This window comes from Protopterus annectens, chromosome 5.part0, assembly GCF_019279795.1.
Source record: "Protopterus annectens isolate FY-2018-M chromosome 5.part0, PAN1.0, whole genome shotgun sequence".
In the NCBI taxonomy this organism is placed as follows: Eukaryota; Metazoa; Chordata; order Ceratodontiformes; family Protopteridae; genus Protopterus; species Protopterus annectens.
Window position 1 is genome coordinate 1912567402 of NC_056735.1, and position 20832 is coordinate 1912588233.

Here is a 20832-nt window from a genome sequence, read left to right on the forward strand (position 1 = left end):
TATTTGGTGTTGGCTCCTTTAAGGAGGACACCAGACACGCGGAAGTGAGCTCATGGTATGTCCGGCTGGCTGCGAGCGGGAAATGTGCAGAGCATTTCAAAATTGAAAGCATTTTCAAGGGGCTCTGTGCTTTTCTTCTCAGCATTGCTTCTTTCGTCGGTAAGAGACCAGCCTGCCCTGCCAATCGAAGCGTGCGTCTGTAATGCATGCAAAACAGGAAGAAGATTTCCATGATTCTTTCTCTTTCGGAATGTAAGTAAAACTACTTTGTCAACAATAAAGATGTAAACTAACAACTTACGGTGTTTCCTGCAGTTGTTTTCAAGCTAGGGCACCAAAAACTGTAGGGCAAGTGTGACGAGCGGCCCCACCCCACCTTGCATAAAAAAAAAAAAAAAAAAAAAAAGATGCTGAATACCTTCTTTTTCATGCATATTCACATCTGCGTAGTTGCTTGCTGCTGGCTTGCCCTCCTCTTGCATTGCCAGTCATGGAAAAAAAAAAGACTTCCAGACTTCCGACTTCTGACCGCAAAGTATAAACTTTGTTTCCGCAGTTGTTTGCCCTTTCCCATGCTGGTTGGTGACCTGGCCTGCTTACCTGGCTCTTCACTGCTCTCTGACTAACTGGAAATAAGATACTTCTATAATAAACCATCCACCACACCTCTTGCATTGGAAAGTAAGTCGTCATAATGACGTTACTTAGTTAAATGTTGGTTCTTTGCTTTTTATTTTTCCTTAGGTATGTCGAGGGAGTAGTTTGGTTCAATACTTGGGAACTTACACATCAATGGCAGGCAGTAGCCTGATTTTAGGGTTTTGTAAGGGAGCTTAAGGAGGCAACCCAGAAGTGAGTCACACTACTGGGGATAGGTAGGTAGCTATTTGCATTTCTTGTAAGAGTAAGACATGGCAATGATGTGATTGCTGATCAGATTTTTCTTTTTTAAGAGTCTGAAGTTTGTGTGTTGTATGCAGAATGGAGTCAAAGGATTGGGAGGCCATATTCAAGTTTGGGAATAAAAACATTCTTAGGAATACCAGCTCTTGAGGAAGGAGTTACAAGGTATGAGATCCTGTAATAAACTTTGAGTTGAGTCAGCACTTTATTAATGAGTAAACCTGTGTATGTGTTAAAATTTATGGCTGAATGAAGGGTTAGGCCTATATATTTCTGTATGGTAACATTGGGGATGCAGTTATTGTTGTCTTTCATAGTGCTGCTGAATGCTTTACAAAACCCATGCTCTAATCACAGAACTATTAATGTTTTTAAGGAGTTTTTCAAAGATTTTAGTAATGGGGCAGATATTTGAGATAGCAGGGATATGTTTAGGTATTGGAGTAGAGAATGCTGCTATATTTGCAATATAGAATTTCATAGTCTTGAATGTCAATATGCTAATCTCTGCTTTCATTTAGTGTTGTGAAATGTGTGAAAGCATCAGTGTTGAACTTCTGAGGTGATACAGTACTACGTTGTGAAGTCCATTAGTGCCAACAGTATAATCCAACCTGTTGTAATAAGTGGAGTACCTGATGTTCATCGTGTTTCACTGTTGCAGTCATCACTGTTGGGTTCTCCTGCTGGCAGGCAGGCCTCAGTCAACCAGAATCCCAAAGTCTGGGTCCGGTGTCGGCTGAAGTCGCTTCTTCCCTGACGTCAGTGTGCCAAGGGTATAAAGGCTCCAGCTGATGCCATTTTCTTCAGTCTTTCTTGCTGCACGGTGCCCAAAGCAAAAGCAGTTCACAAGTGCTGGTCGGCCAACTCCTGTGAATTTTTTGTGATTTCAAAACCGAAGACTTCTTCATAAAGCTAATACCCCGCTGGGGAAACTTTTTTTTCTTGCTCCAGACCAATGTCAGAAAAAGTTAATAATTGTATTTCTTGTGAGAAGCAAATACCTCATAAGGATTTTCATTCTTACTGTATTCCTTGCCTAGGCCCTGACCACGATGTAGCTAGTTGTCGGTTTTGTGTTAGATTTAACCAACGCACTATAAAGCGTCGGTACGATTTTGCCTTTCATTATTTTGGGAGAAGATTTAACTATAAAATGTTGTTGGATTCGTATTCGTATCCGACTACCGGAGTTTATAAAAAACGCAAGGATAAAGACAGGCCTCTGAGGTCCAAAACAGATGATGATACTCAGACAGAGCCAGTGGTTTGTCGGCAATCAGTGAGGTGCTTTCGCAGCCCCTGATGTTTGCTACTTCAGAACCGCTTGCCGATACCGACTCCCACGAGGAGCCGATGAGGCCTTCAGAATCTCAAGGGACTGGACCTTCGGATAATGCTCCCTGAGATGGGTCCAGAGCCGCTGTGTAAGTACCGGCTTCTGAGCGAGTTTTCAGGCCTACACAACTTCATGTAAAGATGGCTTTAGTTTTAAAGACAAAGACAAAGGCTAAGACTCCTACAAAGACAAAGAAACAATCACAGGCCTCTTCTGATCCACGGCCTAGACCACAGAAACAAATGCTCAAAATGGCTGAAGACCTGTTGATTATGATCAGGGGTTCCCATCCCCTTCCAGACAAAAGGCCTAGGCAAGAGCCAGATTATGAATCATCTGATCAGGTTTCTATTTCCTCTGTCTCTTCCTCTGAACAGGATTATACTTTCCCTCCTTATGAGGATTCTGATGCTGAAGATTCCATTCATTCAGCTTCCCCTCCTGAAGATTATTCCTTTGGGGAAACCTTGCATGACATGAGAGAGCATTTTCACTGGGAGGGTCAGGAATATTCTGGATCCAAGAGAAGGCTCAGGGATTTTCTTCTTCTGCCACAGCATAGGCCCCTGGCTATCCCCCCAGTATTAGAGATAGTGGATGATGTTTTTAAAGACTCTACCCTAACTCCTGATTCTTTCCCTCCTGCTCCTGTGAAACCAGACAGATATTACAGGGTCCCAGACTCTCACAAATTTATTTTTAAAACTCCTTCAGCTGATCCAGAAACTATTTCTCAGGGTCCTAAGGGTGTTAAGGCAGCCACTGCAAAGAACCCTATCCCCTCTGATAGGGAGTCCAGAGCATTGGAAAGATGGGGCAAAAAGGTTTATACTTCTGCGCGCCTCCCCCTTTTTAAACTGATTCTGTAGCTTGGCTAGGACATTGGAAAGCAGTAACATAAAGTAGCTTTTTTTTAAAAAAAAAAAAGTATGTACATATTTGGTGTTGGCTCCTTTAAGGAGGACACCAGACACGCGGAAGTGAGCTCATGGTATGTCCGGCTGGCTGCGAGCGGGAAATGTGCAGAGCGAGCGAGTGGAAGAAAACGACAATCGCAAATCATATGGATTATCGCTGCGAGTGGGAATTCCGAAATGTAGTTGGACTTGAATCACTTGATCAGGTAAGAGAGTGTGTGGATTATGCTTTGTGACATGAAATCTCTAAATTCTGTAAGTCTATTTAATTGCTTGTAACAACTGAAGAAATTTTTCTGCAGCTCATTTCTGAGCTTAAGGATTACAGTGTTTTAATGAGTGAAACAGTGAGGTGAAGAGAGACAGGACTCTGAAAATGTGACTGTTCAATGGACTGTGCTTAGCTTATACACGTTGAGTTGCTGTTTGACGAATGTCTGACGACCGTCTACAAGGTTTTTCCATTATTGCAAGTGAATAACAGTTATAATTTAAATATCTAAACTCAAATGATGATTATGTCTTGCACATATTGAATGGTGTTACAGATGATTGATGAAATAAACTCGCAGTGACTATCTTAACAGTTTCCTTGTGCTTTTAATTATCCACTTGAAGATTGTTAGATGTATGGGTCATTTTGTTAAGAGATTTAGGGGAGAAAATCAATCCATTGTTATAATACAAAGTTTGGTAAAGTTGTCAGAAGCTTTTATGATTTAATTGCTTTATGGGAACTTTAGATTTAGCATGTGATGCACTTTTGCCGCATCTCTCCAGCACCTTGGCAATAATGTAAATGATTGCCTGACGTGCTTGCATGCCTCTCAGCTGTCCCTGATTATATTATGTCTCTCTTAACATTTTTGGTTTTCCGGCAAATCAGTGACGATTACAGTCAGTCAGTAATGCTAGACGTTTGAGTGTTTTATTTCTCAGTCAGTAAATGCACGTTGATGCAACGCCTGTTCTTTTTAAGTGAATTAAAATAATACAGTTTGTTGCTGATTTTTGAGCCTTTGTTCCCTTCCCCCCTAATTTTTGGGTTTGTCAAAGAATTTGAGAGATGTGCCCCCATGGTGCTGCGCACTAATGTGCGTCATCCCATAAGGGCTCATTTCTCGTTATTTTACATGGTATTATAACTATATCTGCAAGTTGTATGTTCCATTAATATGATTTGAGAATGGCACCTACATAACCCCTCTCCTCTTAGACTTGGAGTTAGGGGTTCCAACCCACTTACAAATGTTATTACTGGAAAGTACAATTATTGCTCCCTCCTCCACCTCAAAAAGAGCTTGTATAGTCGGTGTCTTTGAGCATAGATAAGTTGTCTAACTTTGGATTTGCTGCTGTTGTGCTTTGATAGCTTTCATGTCAACTAAACAGAAGTGGTATTTATTAATTTTTCTTCCTGTTTTGTTTGTCAGGAGCATTACACTGATGTCAATAAGTGCCCTACTTACTAAGCACTTGCATGTGCCAAAATTCCTGCCTTTTTTGAAGATCAGGTCAGATCAAATTGCCATCACTATACTCCATCCTTTTAAGGAATAATAGCTTCCTTCCGCTGTTTCTGGCTGGGTTATTTGTAGCATAACATTGTTCCAGAACCCTGATCTCTGAACTCCCAGATGGAAATCTAAACTCCCAGATGGAAATCTAAACTCCCAGATGGAAATCTAGCTTTTCTACTACTAGGCAAATAAATTCCTGTACATTTTATGACTTGTGTGTTAGTCAGTATAACAGAAAGTTTGAGAGTCTGCAACTTTCCTTATAAGGATTTATAATGAACTTTGGGTTTTCTATGTATAGAGAATAAACTGTTCTGTAACTGGGTAGATGCTCTGTCTTCACCTCGGAGCCTCACAAATATAATGACAAATCAAACAGACCACAGCTGATGGGTATATAGTTGAAACCAATGTTGTTTAATACACAAAGTAAGCGCTTTCACAACTGACTGCTAAGTCTTCTGAATAATCAGTCAGTTACAGATCGTGAAAGCGCTTACTTTGTGTATTAAACAACACTGGTTTCAACTGTATACTCTTCAGCTGTGGTCCATTAGATTTTTTATTATATTTGTGGGTTTTCTATGTAGACTGTAAAAGCTGCCAATTATACCCTACCACTTATAAACTCAGCTGTCACCAGTAACTATGCTTTTGTAATTGTTTCACACCTGCTTAATAGAGCTGAAATCTTTTAGCTTTGGTCATAAATTTTCAGATGCTTATTACCCCTCGGGCAAAAAAAACAATTTGCCGTAATTTTGAATTTTAAACTGGTCATTTGTACCCTTAGTTTCTCTCAGGTTCTTTGCTTCTTTAACTGAATTAAGTAGGTCAGGGATGCCTTTTTTTTTTTTTTTAGTCGCAGCTTTGGCAAGAGATGTCCCTGATGGTACTTCATCCAGAATTTAGTACAGAATGCACTTTAGATATTAAAGTCTGACTTGTTCATAAATGTAGAGTGATGAGGACATCAGGAGTAAGTAGTGGAGGTTTGTGATGATATTATATTAATCTAGTGTTAGTAGGTGTTTACCTGGTCTGAGATGGGAAACACACAAAAGGGCTAAGTGTAGTCCTTTTATTGGCCAGAGGGCTCAGTAGTCAGTTTTCTGTATTTCCAGTATTAGTATAAATATGGCACATTTGCACAGAGCTGCTCACTGTGCCAGTGTCTTGTACTGACACAAACCTCTGGAAACATTGCTTAATTTCATTATGCTATGGAAGTTTACTGTGTTATTTCCTTTATTATTGCACCCAGGACCATTGCTACTCTGACAGCATCTGGCTTGGCACTGGGCAGCATAGTTGGTTAGGTTAGCTGCAGATTACACCAAATAAGCACCTTTCCCTCATCCTGTAACAAACCTCCTCCACTTATATCCTTTCAAGTACACATTATGACCTGCAACCATGGATGGGCACTTTCCTGCTATCGCTGAATCCAGTTTGGAGGACATGGGTATCCTGAGGCAATGTAACAATTGCCTTATGTACACTGACAGCCACTTAATTCATGAACAGACAAATATAGTAAGCAAGAGATGTAGTTATACATTGACATCAGAGGGTAGACTGTCACATAAAGACCTAAAAGGCAACAAACAAGTTGTCAATGACTCGCACACAACACTTGCATCACAAAAAAACCCACACACACCCACACATGCAGAGTTACTTGCATGTAACTTACCCAAACTTCAAAGACCTCCTGGGCACAATTCTCTGTTTTCTCATACTTATGCTATGAGCATCCTAGATGAGGCTGTTAGTAAATGTTTGCCTCTTGCTCCATATTGTCACATTATGTTCTATATTTTGGAGATGAGGGGTTGAGAGCTATGGGAGGCAGTCAGTGGAAGAAAGCAAATGGCAGACTTTAGTCTGTGTAGGACATATTGTTTAGCTCTAGTATCCTTTTAGTAAGGCTTCTTTGTGGGCATTCCAGTTGCATGTGTCTGGACAGATACAGGCCAAAGGGGGCATTATGCTCAATGACTGGCCTAAGGAGTGCTGAGTAAAGGAGGGCAGTGACATCCTAGATCTAGACATAACCCATTTCTTTAAGCTGTTTAATATAGAAGCACTTTCTTACATAAGTAGACATACTGGTCAAAATTTAGGTCACTGTCCAGATAAGTTCAGAAAACCCAAACAAGTCTATTCTTAAGGTCTTATTGTCATCATAGTTGTTTTCCTGAGGTAGATGACTTCCAAAGGATACAAAAATGCATTTACTGGCATTTCATTTTGGTCCATGATTGTGGCACCAGTTGTTTGGGACAAACCGTCCAGTAGGATGGCTGTGTAATTTGGGGTTCAGTGACTGCTCCTAACTTGTAGTCATGTGCAAACTTAGTCATTCAGAGCCCTTTGGTATTGGCTTTTACATCAGAAAAGTAGATGTTAAACAGGAGAGGCCCCAGCACAGAACCCTTGGGACTCCACCAGTAGCTCATCTCTTTCTGGAGGTAACTTTGTCAATTTTGCTTTCTTGCATCTCATCTGTGAGCCATGTGGCAATCCAGTAGGTGACCATAGTTTATTCCTAGTTTATTTAGCTGTTCTACAATGCCTGAGTGGGGGATTGTGTCAAAAGCTTTAGCTAGGTCAAGGTATGCAATGTGTACCATTTTGCTTTCCTATATTGCATTGGTGACCTTTGCAAAAAAGTACATTACATTTGGTAAGCATGACCTGCCCTTGACAAATCCAAACTAAAATGGAAACAGTATTCGGAGGGTTGCTGTTTCCTAATAAGGCTTTCCATGGCTTTGCATATTAGGCTGGCCAGACAAAGTAGATTTGTGTTACTGTCCTTTGGGAATTCCTAAAGTACTTAAATTTGGTTTTATACATTGCATATAATTTAACTGACTGTTTTTAGGAATTTTTTCATAAAATATGTATTTCCTTAACTTGCAATGTTCTTTAACTAACTGAACTTCACTTGCACACACAAAATTATTTACATAAATTAACTTTGCTGGTTTCACATAAATCATTGTTTACTTAAATTACTTACATTTGCTATGGGTCTTGGGGTGATATCACCTTCACTGGGATTCTTTGCTATGTTATCATAATGCTCATGTCAGGTATGCCATATAAAAGAACTACTTCATATGGGCAACCAAACATATATCCTCTAGGTATGTCTTGAAACAACTGGTAATGTCTGCTAATATGCTCTGTGCTGGATAGGAGTTATGTACCTCCACTAACACAACCACACCAGGTTCACTGGATCATACGAGAATATTAGGCTAACTGTCATGAATGGTAATTATAAGGCTAGCTAATAAGCTGAGATCAGAATCAAACCCAATACTTTGTGTCTGAGGTGAAAACCTTAACCGTTGTGCTCACTCGACCCACCACCCCCAATGTTTTGCAAATGACTGTATGTTGCTGTGTTTTCACACATGCTGATACAATATCTTAAGGTGATCCTTCCACATCCCCCTTCCCCAGTGTTTTGCTTTCCTGCCTCCAAACCTCACTTGTCGACTTTCTAGACTGCACCCCCCCCTTTGTAAAACCCTGGATCTGCCACTGCCGTGTGTATATCTTTTCACATATGGTATTTACTATATGATATCTCACACTCAGCTCTCCACCAGACTTCCTTGCAGCTTGAAAATCCATGGTTGTCTTGAGAATATATGCTATAAATAATTTCATAGCCATTCCTTCAGGTTTTTTTGCTGTTGTTTTCCCTCCAGCTCTGTATTGATTTTGTTTATTTTACTTCACATGAACATTATTCTTCATTCATTTATTTTCATTTTGAGTTTCCATGTTTTTGGCCATCCCACTGCAAATCATGCCCTCATTATTTTTTACATGAAGCCAATAAAGTATGAAGTGCAAACCACATAAGAAATCTCCGGTACCACCAATGAGCGACACAATCCAAGTAGACACCACGTAAATCAGTTCATAAATTTAATCCACATAAACGCCAAAACATACACTCCAAACGACATGACATGTAGATAAAACGAAACACTGATTTATGATAGCACTCTGTAACACGCAAAATAGCGAAAGGCAGTTAAGCGCTTTCAACCATGAAAAGCTGGTCTTCCTCAGAACTGCTAAAAGAAGCGTTCAGTCCATTTAAATCAACTTTTAGGCGCCAAAAAGTATGCAACTTCTTAAAGGAACATCAACTAACATAATGAAACCTAATAGAACCTACTTGTTTTGCACACACAGATGTAAAATTCTCTCCAAATAACATAATTTAAAATGTACTTTGAACAATCTTATGTATACATGACATTAATATACTGTCAATAAGAAATTGATGTAGTAAAATTGATGTAATACTGCCCAAACTAATATATTCTTGAAAAGTATATGCTTTAAAAATATTACATATTAAATATGTTAATAAAAATAGTTTCAGTTGAAACTGAATGCACAGTTCCTTAAAAAATACTAATAATGACAAATTGATTGTAAATTCATAAATTGCTTTCAATCAACATATCCTAGGTATTATAATAACTCTATATAATGGATATGATATTTGTAATATAGTGAACTGTGCATTATATTAACTCATGTGTCATACAACAGATTATGTGTATACCTAATATATGAAATAATTATGTTTAATCATAAAATATATAATCTATTAATAAATATATAAATATAAATGTAAGTGTATAAAAAAAAACCTAATCTAAGATGTACTATGTACCATTAACTTAAAAAGTCTAAAAATATGTATAAAAGTAATTAATATACATGTAACTAATATGAATGAATAGGGGGCAAGTATAAATGCATGGTAAACATATACAATCCTTACTAATCATTAATTGGACCTTACTAAACATTGAAAGAAAATATCTTTTATTCATATCTCATGATGTATGTCAATCACCGATATTTTAACTATAATAGTAGACTTTTAATAGATATACTGTCATTCAATCCCGGTGGGCAGGTAGCATCTAAATACAACTGCCACCAAGCCTCTCTGTATGCTATTAATCCTTTAACATCACCACCCCTGGGGTTACTGGGGATTGCCTCCAATATTAAAAATTTGAAAGTGTGTTCTGCACCTAACAAATGAACGTGTCTATACAATGCATTAGTAAAATCCTTCATCCTAATGCTGTATATATGATTGTATATGCGCTTTTTTAGACTACGTTCAGTCCTCCCCACATAATATGCGTCACAGGAGTCACATTTAGCTAAATAAATCACATTTTTAGTATTGCAATTTCCATTTTTACATTTAATAATACTTCTGTGTCCATTCTTTAATACAATTCTACTGTCACAATACATATATTTACAATAATTGCAGAAGCCACACTTTCTGCTACCTGTATAAGGTTTAATCTTCCTACTGTCTTCTATATGATGTTCTAATAATTTTTTCATATTATTACCCATCCTATATACGAATTTTGGCTTATTACCCAATATGTTGACCAAATATTGGTCACTACTTATCAAATACCAAAATTTTAAAATAATTTGTTTAATTTTATCAGTGCCAATATTGTAAGGTAAGATACAAGCCCTTAAATAACTTGGTCCCACACCTAAATTGTTCAAATTGGGACAAATTTGGATATCTCCTGACCCCAAGAGTGGTTTATACTTGGTACCCCAGTGTTCTAATATGTATGTCACAATCTCCTTCGTCATACTGCTAGGGTAACCCTGTTGTAAAAAATAACTCTGGATTTGTGTTAATTCTATTTCCATATCTGTTAACTCAGAGACCATTCTAGCGGCTCTAATACATTGTCCTTTAAAGACATTGTATTTGACCTTAGGAGGGTGACAACTAGTATAATCCAAATAATTATTGGAGAAGGTGGCCTTCCTATGGATTTTGGATGTCACTTTCCCCTCAAAATGTGTTACCAAGGTATCTAAGTATGGCAAGCCTGTTGGATCAATAGCATACGTGAACTTTAAGTAATCACTACTATTATTAATAAAATCTATAAAGTCTTGCAGATCTTCCATACTTCCTTGCCATAGCATGTATAAATCATCCAGAAATCTGGAATAATACATGAGATTAGAAAAATATGGGTTCTTGAATAAAACTTCATCCTCCCAATTGAGCATGACTAAATTTGCGTAGATGGGGGCGCAGGCCGCCCCCATCGCTACGCCCCTAGTCTGCCTAAATAGCTCTCCTTCAAAAAAAATGAAGTTATTATCTAAGACTAATGACATCATTTCAGTTAAAAGACATATGGTGTCCCATTCTAGGTCTGTATGTCTTCTCAAGCTATTCGAAAAAGCTTTCAGGCCCTCTTCCTTAGGAATACATGAGAACAAATCAATCACATCTATAGTGATTATGAATTTAGGATTAATGTTCACACCTTGAAATTTTTAATATTGGAGGCAATCCCAAGTAACCCCAGGGATGGTGATGTTAAAGGATTAATAGCATACAGAGAGGCTTGGTGGCAGTTGTATTTAGATGCAATCTGCCCACCGGGATTGAATGACAGTATATCTATTAAAAGTCTACTATTATAGTTAAAATATTGGTGATTGACATACATCATGAGATATGAATAAAAGATATTTTCTTTCAATGTTTAGTAAGGTCCAATTAATGATTAGTAAGGATTTTATATGTTTACCATGCATTTATACTTGCCCCCTATTCATTCATATTAGTTACATGTATATTAATTACATTTATACATATTTTTATACTTTTTAAGTTAATGGTACATAGTACATCTTAGATTAGGTTTTTTTTATACACTTATATTTATATTTATATATTTATTAATAGATTATGTATTTAATGATTAAACATAATTATTTCATATATTAGGTATACACATAATCTGTTGTATGACACATGAGTTAATATAATGCACAGTTCACTATATTACAAATATCATATCCATTATATAGAGTTGTTATAATACCTAGGATATGTTGATTGAAAGCAATTTATGAATTTACAATCAATTTGTCATTATTAGTATTTTTTAAGGAACTGTGCATTCAGTTTCAACTGAAACTATTTTTATTAACATATTTAATATGTAATATTTTTAAAGCATATACTTTTCAAGAATATATTAGTTTGGGCAGTATTACATCAATTTTACTACATCAATTTCTTATTGACAGTATATTAATGTCATGTATACATAAGATTGTTCAAAGTACATTTTAAATTATGTTATTTGGAGAGAATTTTACATCTGTGTGTGCAAAACAAGTAGGTTCTATTAGGTTTCATTATGTTAGTTGATGTACCTTTAAGAAGTTACATACTTTTTGGCACCTAAAATTTGATTTAAACGGACTGAACGCTTCTTTTAGCAGTTCTGAGGAAGACCAGCTTTTCATGGTTGAAAGCGCTTAACTGCCTTTCGCTATTTTGCGTGTTACAGAGTGCTATCATAAATCAGTGTTTCGTTTTATCTACATGTCATGTCGTTTGGAGTGTATGTTTTGGCGTTTATGTGGATTAAATTTATGAACTGATTTACGTGGTGTCTACTTGGATTGTGTCGCTCATTGGTGGTACCGGAGATTTCTTATGTATTTTTTACATGAGGTATCTGCATTGTTGCATGACTTTCTGTTGCTAGAAAAAGTCAATCTTTTTTCTTCCATCAGGCATTTTATAATATTGTTTATAAAGATGTTAAAAACTACCACTTCCAGTACTGATCCCTGTAACACCTCACTTGTCATTATCATTTTTACAAGTGGATTTCTTTATTATGACCCTTTGTGCTTTACTGATTACCACATTTTACCAACAGTTTCACTCTAATAGTCACTTTCTTTCGAATTTCTTCCTTAACGTAATGTGTGATTCTGCATCACATGCCTTGAAAAAGTCAAAGCGGATAATGCCCACAGCCGCCTCTTTGTGTAATGTCTTATAATCCTGTCAACAAACTTGTCAGATGCAGCTGGCATGGAATTTGTCCCCTGAATCTGTGCTGACGTATTTGTAGTGCCCTTCTGACTTTTATGGCTGAAATTAAAACAGACTGGTCAGTGGTTTCTAGCCATGGTGTTCGCTGAGCACTATCATCATCATCATCATCATCATCAGAATCTTGTAAATGAGAGTGAAAGACACCCTCTTTCAAACTTCAGGACCTGTACTTTTCTCCAGTAACCTGTTTCAAAACAGATGTCATTAATGTAATCAGCCTTTTCTCATTTAGATTATGTTATGTGGGTTGCTTTACATTTTAGAGCTCTCTAGTTACTCTTTCTTGTGTATAGCAATTGCAACAACTCTCTTATCATTCTGGGTATTTCTATTGGATTTATGATACTTGCAAATACTGAAGAATTCATTTGGCAGTCATGTTAAGCACGTGATTATGTAGGACTTAAACAGATGCCAATATTATGATGGTTTTCAGCTATATGCTCTGTACATAAATTCACTTTTAATTACCAAATCCAAATTTATTGAAATATAGGAAATTAAGGAAACCATGAGAAATGTAGCACAGGCAGTTGAGAAATATTCAATGCATTTTTATTCTTGAAATTTACTTTGCATATTCAGCTGCATATTTTATCAGCTGACCATTTTTGGGGATTATTTTTTCTAATGTTTTGCTACCATTTATCACTTGGATCATTTCTTTCTTACTGTTCACAATAAAATATTTTCTTTGTATGCCTTCCAATTATTTGCAAATGGTAATGGCACAACAAATTCCAGTGGAATGCGTCAGTGTTCCGTGTACCTACCAGACCCTGTCTTCCCAGTGGAAAAAGTCCAAAAACTGCAGGCAACAGCTCATCTTCTCAATGTCAGTTTAGAGACTGAGGTACCAAATGTCTGATTTAAATTGTACTATTGTTATCAAGTAAGTGACTGATGTTGTTCGCCTTTTAAATAATGCTAGAGTATGGCTATAAGCAGACTGCTAGCCCCTGGCATTTGAATACTGAAACGTTATATCAACCATTAGTTGCAAAACAATAGAATGATAGTTCTGCATAGCACATTTTATACATCCTAACAAAGATTGCATAGAACAGAAAACACTGGGTTTGTAAAATGAGCAGAAAATGCATGTGTTTACAGAAAATGAGTAAGAAAAGCATGAACTATGTTAAACCAGGATATGCAGAACAACTAAGGTTTGGGGAAATCAAAGTACCTACACAGTGTATGTATATCTAAAGGTAAGAAAAGCATGAACTATGTTAAACCAGGATATGCAGAACAACTAAGGTTTGGGGAAATCAAAGTACCTACACAGTGTATGTATATCTAAAGGTAAGAAAAGCATGAACTATGTTAAACCAGGATATGCAGAACAACTAAGTTTTGGGGAAATCAAAGTACCTACACAGTGTATGTATATCTAAAGGTAAGAAAAGCATGAACTATGTTAAAACAGGATATGCAGAACAACTAAGGTTTGGGGAAATCAAAGTGCCTACACAGTGTATGTATATCTAAAGGTAAAAATGATCGGAAGGGAATGGTTTTATCCTTAACAGGCTGCATGATAATGATGTAATTTACATCAGCTGGCAAAGAAATTATCAGTGGCAGTCTTGCAAAGATGTAACTAACAGACAATATGGTAGGTTACCTCAGCTGCATAATGACTTTCATCATATTGTGCACTGTTTCAACAGTGATAATTTATAGGGCTTCTGCTGTCGAAGATCTAACGTATGCTCTGACTTTCAGGAGTTTTCACCCCAATCCCTTCTGGCCAGTCAGATGCTCTCCCTCCAGAATAAGAACATGTTGGTGATATAAGAAAGATGTCCATCCACACTATTTGTAGCCCTTTATTGCCACAGTATGAGAAGACTTGTGGGTTATTATAAGTGCTGAGTATTGCCATTCCAAGGAACTGGTTTGGTTTCTGGAGTACACATGCCCAGCCCTTTGGGCAAAAAGTGTATTTTATATTCTATGTTGCTTATTTGTAGACAAGGAGTTTTGGTTTCTGGAATAGATGTCACTTCATGAACTTAGTAATTCTATTACATGTTTTGAAGCAAATACCAGACAAAGACTTCCAAAGTCATTATTTGTTCCATTTAGGGATGGAGCTTGATGTTGCTCCTGTTGCCATTGTTCTAAATTTAACCAGAAAACCATCAAGCAGAGAGACAAATTCTCCCGGACTATCTGTACCAGAAAAGTCTGTGTGTCTTATCCAGGACCATCATGAGGTCAACTAAGTTATGTGTGGATGCCATACTTAAAAAACACAAAGAGAACCACCCAAGACAGAATGAATCCTATAAGGCTGTTGACACATCCATTGAGTATGATGGACACCCTAAGCTTGAGGGCATCTGGTACAGTGAAGTGATTTTGAAGCACCTGATCCTAACAGTTAGTTAGACTAAAGCCTTGATCCATGATCTTCAGTAGGTCAACATGCTAGGTGACAGAGCATCATCAGTAGTCACATACTGCAGCAGTTGGTTGGTCAGGATATCTCTCCACAAGTGGCTTGCTCTAATACTGTAGTTTGATAACTAAGGATGAGGGTAGTATTTCTTCAGTTTTTGTGCTTCAGAACATGTCCAGCTCAAAGATTTAAGTCATCAGTGCTGGTCCAGAACAAGACATTTCTGAAGTTGCCATCACTCCCAAAAGTAGGGCCAAGACATCCAAGCTTGAGACAATGATTATCTTACCTTACAGCGTCAGGCACACCAATAATCACTTTCAGGGACCCTTACCTTTTAAAGGAGAAGAGAAACTTCTCCCTATGGAATCAGAGTCCTTTGATTCCAACATGGATGAACTGACCTGTGTAGACTAGATGTGCCCCTCTTTCTATAAGACAGATACTGAGGACACATTTATCCTCTGCCTCCCTGCTGGAGGATTTCTTAATTGCAGATACCCTCAACTGGATGATGGATTTTTCATATGAGAGCCTGAGGACTTCTCTGATCCAGAGAGAGGGTATGGAGACCAAATGGGTTTTCCAAGATAAAACCCTTAGCTGTTCTTCCGGTGACTGAAGACTTGAAAAATGAATTTGCCAGTGCATCTGTGGACTTAGACTGCAAATCCCTGATCTCAGGAAGTCCAACTATTTTTACAGGTTTGAAGACTCTTGTATCTCTGGATGAATCCGCTACTGATCCATCTATTGTGATCACAGGTTCCAGGAAGGTATCTACTAGTGGTCCATCCAGGAATCCCTCTCAATGAAAGGAAAAGTAAAGTACAAGACTGTTTTAGGAAGAAGGTCTGCAGCTGTGCCACCCTGGCCTGCAGATTTCTTAACTGTTAGACTTGCATGTTAAATTTGAAGGGAACTTGTATGTCCCAAGTAAACGACAAAGCTGAGGTGATAGAAAACAAGGCCTTGACAGACAAAGACCTGGACTTATGCAACCTCACCGCCCAGGTTAGTAAACACTTTATCAAGTGTAGTTATGATGCTGTGTATGCATCAATGCAATTCAGGAGCAACAGGGTCAGTTACTAGTGATCATCATTCAAATTGCCAAAACTTGTAATGCAGAGTCCTGGAATGTGGAGAATGAATGACTGAAAATCCAGACTTCCATATGGTAAGTCCAAGATTGTCATTTCTCGAAATATTCTCTTTTCTCCAAGGTGTGGGAATTTTGGAATTGCCATCTAAGTTCAGAGTGATGTGTGGCTTGCCTTTCACATTGTAGGTGCAGGGACGCTTGCCATCCCTGCAAAAAAAAGATTTAAAGTAGAAATGTGATATTTGATATTCATCCTTCTCCTGTAATTTTGGTCTTCTTTAGTATTTTGGGGCTCAGTATAATAAGTCCCGACATTTAGGTGTATTGGTTCATATGTTTATACTAGATTAATGACCATTTTTTTTCTTTATAAGCCTAGTGATGCAACCAAACCCACCTTTGGCCCTGACTACCTTGGACACCTAAATGGTGGGGTATTTTAGTAAGGAGATAGGGGTTATGGGAGGGGGTGTTAGGTTGGGATTAATTTACTTAATGTTGACTTCTGTCCATCAGAAACATGGATGTGTTAGAAAAATGTGTATTAACATATGTGTGCAATGCTTATTCTAATAAGGGAAGATTAACACGTTTTTATTCTATATACAGCATTCGTTTTATTTGAGACTGCAAATGTGCTTTACTGAAATTGTGCTTTCTGACACTGCAAGATGCACTCTGACCTAGTTTGCTAGCACAGCAAAATACATGTTTATGCCTTCGAAATGTACTGGAAAGCAGGTGATTTTCTGCTAGGTCAGGAAATTAAAAGGAGAATAATAATAATTTCTGTAGATCCATTCATTATAGGCAATAAGCTCTGTTCGAGTTGATGAAAAAGTGCACAAGCTGCAAGATAGTTAGATATAAAGAACAATGAACTGCTTCAGAAATCTGTACTTGCATTGTGCTTAAAGTAGCCATAGTACCTAGACTTGTAACATCACATAGCAAGAAAGTTATAATTGACCAGTGGTCATCAAGGCCATCCTGTTTACTGAAAAATCTTTTTTAAACTTTGAAGAGTCAGCTAGAAATATGATAAATATCTGTAAAATAACAAAATTATGAACTGGTGATCTGCTACGTCAGTTGTAGTGGGCAATGTCTTGAAAGAAAGGTATAATAACTGTGACACTTCCTGATTTAGTCAGACAAACTCTGTAACTGCATTTTTTTGTCTCCTTGCGCAAGAAAGATACCTGAACTAAACCTTATGCTTTTGGTCTTTTTAAAGTATTTTTCTCTAACACCATGAGTGAAGTTGCAATTTCCCATCCAATGGTCAAGGTTCTCTTTGATTAGGGTCAAGGATGATCTCTGCTTCACATTGATGGGAAGCTTATTCCATAGTGCAGGGATCACTTAAGACACACATAGGTCTCTCCAGAATGTTTTCTTTATCTAACATGCAAAGTTCAGCTCCTTAGATCTAACGTTTCTGGTGCTGTTTGTTGTATGGATGTGCAAGAGATTCCTCAGACCTTGACATACCTCTCAACCTCTTAGTGCAAGAAATCTGGACAAAGACAGGCAAAATGGGGAGAAAAAAGCCCCAAAACAGGGACATATTTTAGTTATTACTTTTATATTCTTAAAACATTGCTAGAGTAACAGGTTTTGTTTTAGCATACATTTTCTGATGGATCTGAAGTCTGAAACTCAATTTGTATATCATTATTTAGTGACTTCAGTCCTAAAATAATCCCAGTGATTTGGCAGAATACCACTAATTTTATGAGGAATAGACCAAAAATATGAGCCATAAATCTGGACATTCTGTGAAAATCTCTACAGTTGAGAGGTATGGACCTTAGTCTGAGGATGCCTTATATGCCCATGATAGATCACCTCTCTGTACCCTTAGGAGACTGAGTACAGAGACAGGGCTTAAAAAGATATGCGTTGGACAGCACATTCGTACCTTGGATTCTCCTGGTGAGGAGCCTTTGAAGGTATTTCAATTGTTGCAAGTACCTGGTTAAGTAAATGGCAAAGAGGCCATTGCATTCAATGATGGGTCTGATTAGAGACAAGTAGAATGATACTATAGCTTCCTTGGACCTGGATGCCATAAACTTGCTTATTAGTTTTGTGTGATGAGTGATTTTCTTGCTATCTTGGGTGCATGTTGGTCAAAGGCCAGTTAACTACCTGCATATGTTCCTGGATACCTAACTACTGGGTCAACAACTAAGGGTATTTACCGATGGAGTAATTAACTTGGGTGGTTGATTTCTCAAAGGGCACTATAATGCATTTCTTCACATTGAGTTTTAATCCATGGCTTTGGCATCAGTCATTTGTTTGTGTTAGACCCTCTTGTAGTATGCCGGTGTCATGGGGGGAATCTATGATAGCTTACAATTTGCAGTCATCTGCAAACATGGTGAGCTACAGGCCTTTGACATTAACCTTGACTTGTGAGAAGTAGATCCCAACCAGGACTAGGTCCAGCATGGAGCCCTGTGGTACTTTACTGGTGACCAGACCCCTGGTAGAGGTGGTTTCACCAATCCTGGCATCCTGGGTCCTGTCTGTGAGCCAGCCAGCAATCCAGCAAGTTATGTTGGGATCTATGCCTAGTTTTGACAGTTTGTCAATAATACCTAAATAGGGTATTGTATCAAAAACCTTGGCCAGGTCAAGGTAGACAGTATGCACCATTGTCCCTTCATCCATAGCTTTGGTGACCCTCTCGAAGAAATTTATCAGGTTGAGTAGGCAAGACCTTCCTTTAATAAAGCCAAACTGGGATGACTTCAGTGTGTGTAGATTGCCAATGTCCTTGCTGATCATTTCCATAGTAATTCATATCATGGCTTTGCTTATAAACTTGTCAGACTGATAAGTCTGTAGTTCCTGGGGGCAGTTGATGGCCCATCCTTATGAAGAGGGATGACTGTTATGGATCTCCAATCACCAGGCACATAACCTGTTTTGATCTACAGTTGAAGAATGCCTCAAGTGATCCTGCTAGGTTATGTTTTAAGATATTTAGCAGGTAACTGGCAATATTCCCAGGGTCCATTAAAATAGTGTTTTTGGCTTTAGCAAGCACCACCTGGACCTGCTCTCTGTTGATATTTGTGGGGATATGATAGAAGGGATTTCACAGGGGGTAGTGGAGGGAGTGGGGGTGAAGTTAGAGTTAAATTTATCTGCTAGTAGATTCACTGTCACCTTAGTCAGTGAAGGTTGTGCCTTTTATGACTAGTTCTGTACACTACTGACTGCTAACTTTAAGATTCCTGAAATAGCTGAAGAAGGCCTTCAGATTGTACTTAGCCTGGGGGTTATCCTGAGCTTGCAACTGGCCTTGCTGAACTTTTTTAGACCTCTTAGTTTCTTGTTTAGTTGAATCAGAGACCTCTTCTCTCTATGAGAGCTGGTCCTTCTGATTCTGACCATGATTTTTTTCTTTTCTTTTGTTATATACCTTGTTACGGTAAGGATTCTACCAGTGGAGTTTGCTTTTGGTGTTAGACTTGGGCTTACTTTTGGTAGCTATGGTAACCTCAATGCAGCCATTGACCTGTTTGTATAGGATTTCTGTGAATAATTCTGCACAGGTAATTGTGTACTCAGGGGTTGGAGGAGCTGTGAATTTTGACAAACTGTCAATAGGATGTAGCTTGGTTTAGAATACATTCTCACTGTTACTTTTTTAGTTGGGTTTTCTGGGTTGATTTTTATTTCAAGGGAATCAGCTTTGGTTCTGATCTCGCCAATGAGGATGTAACACAGGGGAGGGTGCAATGCTCTCCCATGTTGGTGAATACTAGGTCAAGTATGTTTGATCGTCTGGTTGGAGTGTACACTCTCTGATCCAGGGTGTTCATGTTGATAAAGTCCAGGAAACATTGTGCCTGTGAGTTAGAGGCAGTGTACCTCTCCCAGTCTATAGCAGGGTAGTTAAAATCTCCCATGAATGGGGTATTTTGTTGGATGATGTGAGCCTCTAGTAGGTCTAGGTAAGAGTTGTGAGCTTTGTGGGTTATATAGGGTGACATGCAACTGGCCAGGACATGGTAGGGAACCTTGTCTATGGAAACTTGAACATGGATGAACTCCAGAGAAACATCCTGTTTAACCAAGATGGAGATGTATTTGTTGTTAATCTATATTGTGACATCTCCACCTTTAGCCCCTGTCTGTACTGCTGTTGGCCTAAATGTGTGGAAGGCACTATAGTTTTGCACTGCCTGAGTATTTTCTGCAGCTTTAATCTAAGTCTTGGTAACAGCACAGATGTTCACATTCTCCAGAGTGAGGAGAGCTTGTAGGATGTGGAGTTTCTTGTTTTAGCTGCTAGCATTAAGCAGTAACACCTTAAGGTTGCTTTGAGGTGGTTTATACTATGTTGGCAGTAGACCTCTCAACTCTCCAGATTTTCACAGAATGTTTTGGTCTGTTCCTCATAAAATTTGTGGTTTTTTGGCAAATCACTGAGGACTGAAGTTGCTAAATAACGACATACAGTTGAGTTTCAGACTTCATATCCTTCCGAAAATGCATGCTAACTCAAATTCTGCTATTCTAACAACTTTATAAGTTTATAAAATAAATATTAAAAATCTGTTCCTAATTTGGGCCTTTGTTCCCCCTATTATTTTAGGCTTTGTCGCGATTTCTTGCATCAAAAGATTGAGAGATATGGTTT

The 20832-nt window shown here is 38.1% G+C and overlaps 1 pseudogene; it reads left to right on the forward strand.

Annotated features, from left to right (window-relative positions):
- The window catches only part of LOC122802435, a 221390-nt pseudogene that overhangs the window by 84929 nt on the left and 115629 nt on the right, over nt 1–20832 (forward strand).